The sequence below is a fragment of the Anomaloglossus baeobatrachus genome, unplaced genomic scaffold (genome assembly GCF_048569485.1).
Source record: "Anomaloglossus baeobatrachus isolate aAnoBae1 unplaced genomic scaffold, aAnoBae1.hap1 Scaffold_2618, whole genome shotgun sequence".
In the NCBI taxonomy this organism is placed as follows: Eukaryota; Metazoa; Chordata; class Amphibia; order Anura; family Aromobatidae; genus Anomaloglossus; species Anomaloglossus baeobatrachus.
In genome coordinates, this window is record NW_027442158.1 from 124,019 (window position 1) to 127,103 (window position 3,085).

Consider the following 3,085-nt stretch of genomic DNA (forward strand, 5'->3'; position numbering starts at 1 on the left):
GCTGCCTATAACTGTGTGAAATATGTAGTTTTACTGGGCTGGGATGAGAGAATCCATCGAAGCATGGTGTAGGGATTGTGGTTCCTGTGTGCTAAGAAGAAAGGCTAGCACCAGCCAGAAAGCCCCATTACAGCCAATAATCAACCGCTAGCCGCTGGAACTCGTTGCTCTAGATCATGTCAAACTCTCACCAAGCAGGAATAGATACATTAGCCCACCATCCCACCCAAAGAGCAACTTCTGCTGCGCAGCTGGCTTTCTAGGCAGCAGCGCTATTGTGATGTCAGCGGGGGACATTGTGACAAGCCAGTGTTCCGTCACTTCATGTTGTGCACTGTTCAAACGGAAAATACATCAACAGGCAGACTACAGAAAAGCTTACTGACAAAGGATAGAGAGGGGCTTTCTCAGAGGGCTTTTTACAGTTTGTCTATTCCCAATTAGCCGTTTAAGTATGCTTAATGAAAGTACTAATTCTTTCATAGGCCGCCCATTCTTAGTATTTGACGTTCCTTATATTGCGGTATCAGGCTTCGCAGCAGGTTGCAAAACATTCATCACCCATGACTGTCCCCAATTGGGCTCAGAAGCTAAATGTCTATCATGACCTCTCTTTTTGAAAGTCCAAGAGCAAGCAAACTCTTCCTCCAGGAGAGGGAGCCAACAGATCACTAAAGACATCATCATTGCTCAAAGAAAACACCGAAAAACAATGGAAGCTTTAATTGGAGTGGAATCTGATAGACAGCACCTGATGCCAAGTCTGCATCTTCTAACACCTGCAGTCACTGCAGCAGCTGAATCCAATGTGTCCAAAAGGGATCTATTCTATTCAATTGCAAATGATCTAGATAAGACTGAGAATAAGATACTGCACGGGACATAGCAGAGTTGGTCAAGTTGAGTGGAGATGAGTTTGCTATTTGGCACAGCTTTTGCATCAATAAAGCAAGTAAAAGGTGTGAAAGATAAAAAAAAAGGGTGAAAGTGTGAAAAGTGAATTGGCCAAATTGAGGTGCATATAAAGTTTTTGCTTTCTTTCAATTCACTAATGAGGCTCATTTGAATCAGGTGAATTGAGTTCTGCTTTTGGAAACTCGGTTAAGAAGGGGTGCACCGGTCCTGGAGGTACTGCAATACCAGGTCAATGCGTGGAGTGGACAGATTTTTTCCATCTCCTTGTTCTAAAAATCCATTTAATATATGGTCCCTAGAGAGGGGACGTATCAGATATTAAACTGATAAGAACAGATTTAATTTTTTTTTTTTCTGTTTATCAGTAGGACTTCAAAATAACAAAGGTGATCGCCTCCCGTTGCCTGGGAACCGTCCAGGCACAAGAGGGCTATGTGTCACCAGAAGGCGCACACACTCCCTCAAGGCCGGCAGACGTGCAATCCCAGGCACCTTCCAGTACCGACCAAGGTAGCGTCCTCCGAAACTACACTTGATCTTAGCCAAAAGGCCGAGAAGCTATAACCCGAATTAGTTACGGCCTTGAGTGGCACCCTGGCCTATACCGGACACATCTTAGGGAGAGGGAGACAAACCCACGCCTACAGAAGACATTTTGTCACCCAAGCCAAACCCTTGAAAAGGCTGTTTTGCAGAGCAAAAACAAGGAGAATGGTGCTTTTTGCAGCCGCCGCCCACTGCAATGAATCTGAATAACTCCTCCTTTTGGGCACAAGCACCTCCCCTCCCCCTTGCAGTCTTTTTAATTCATGATACAAAAAGACGGACGGACAGGACAGGACAGGACCATCTGCCTGACTTTCCGTCACTGCCACCCTTTGCCATCCTTGCCTGTAGAAAGCCCTTTCATCATCCCCAAACCCTAATCTTTTCCCTTCCCTTCCCAGCTGCGTCTCACTCCCTTTCATTAGGAAGTGAGCGCAGCCTTTTCTCCGTTCTGCACATGCGCGACGTTAAACACAAATGCGCAGGCGTGCGTTCCATTAGCCTCACTGCATTCCACTCCCATACAGGAAGTGGGCACAGCTATTACTACGGTCGCACATAAAAGAACCCACGGCCACCACTGCACATAGCTGACTCCACCACAGGACACCCACTTCTACACCAACGCAGGTAAGACAGGATCGGCACCTCTATGCTCCCGTTACAATCAGGCTCAGTCACCATGTGATAACGCTCTCAACTCTTTAGTTGCAGGCTCCCCTTGCTTCACCTCCACTGGCTGTGCTGCCATTTCCTCTCCCACCTGGAAGGTATACTTTATTCCACTATTTTCCTGTTTCTCTCTTCCCCCTTTTCCCATAACCTACTTTTATCTGCATTTGTGGGGTATCTATATGCTATTTACATCATAGTTTTATTCATTAATATGGAAGGGAAGAGTGCCCATGAGAGTGTTGAACTGCGGAGAGCAAAAGATTAAGCTGCTCCGATTTGCCACCATTGATAAGCTGTTCTCAGTAGATACACATGCTATCCAAACAGCAGCATCCACCATTGCTTCAGCCCACCCATTCAGTGACAGCTCACCAAGTCAGCCAGAGGAGTGGTGTAAGGAATTACACGTAGGCACTGACTCCACACCTTCACATCACAAGAAGGGGGTCTACAGGCTAGTGCAAGAATACGAGCAAGTCTTCAGCAAACATCCGCTAGACTTTTGAAAAATAAAAGGGGTCAAACACTACATCCCCACAAGTGCACACCCACCCATCAAAGAGAGATATAAGCCAAATCTACCTGCACATTACCAGTGTACCAAGGACATGTTGAGCAACATGAAGGAGGCTGGGGTTATCCGTGACAGTTGTAGCCTCTGGGCAGCTCCGTTGGTCCTGTTAAAGAAGAAGGACAGCACCACTCCCCTGTATTGAGGAATAGCTAGCTGCATTGACAACTGCAAATTATTTTTCTACCCTTGATCTCACTAGTCACTATTGGCAAGTGTCCGTTGCTGAGGCAGACCGGGAGAAGACCGCCTTTGCCACCCCGATGGGTCTCTGCGAGTTCAAAAGCATGCCCTTCGAGCTGTGCAATTTGCCAGGAACCTTCCAGAGGCTGATGGAATGCTGCTTGGGACACCGAAACTTTGAAACGGTACTGCTAT

General features: G+C 46.8%; 1 non-coding gene across 1 annotated transcript; it reads right to left on the bottom strand.

Moving 5' to 3' along the window:
• Nucleotides 1–1,106: 1,106 nt before the first annotated feature.
• On the bottom strand, nucleotides 1,107–1,306 carry LOC142263634 (U2 spliceosomal RNA). The gene has a single exon (XR_012730644.1). It is a non-coding gene; the product is annotated as a U2 spliceosomal RNA (small nuclear RNA).
• Between the last annotated feature and the right edge of the window lie 1,779 nt (nucleotides 1,307–3,085).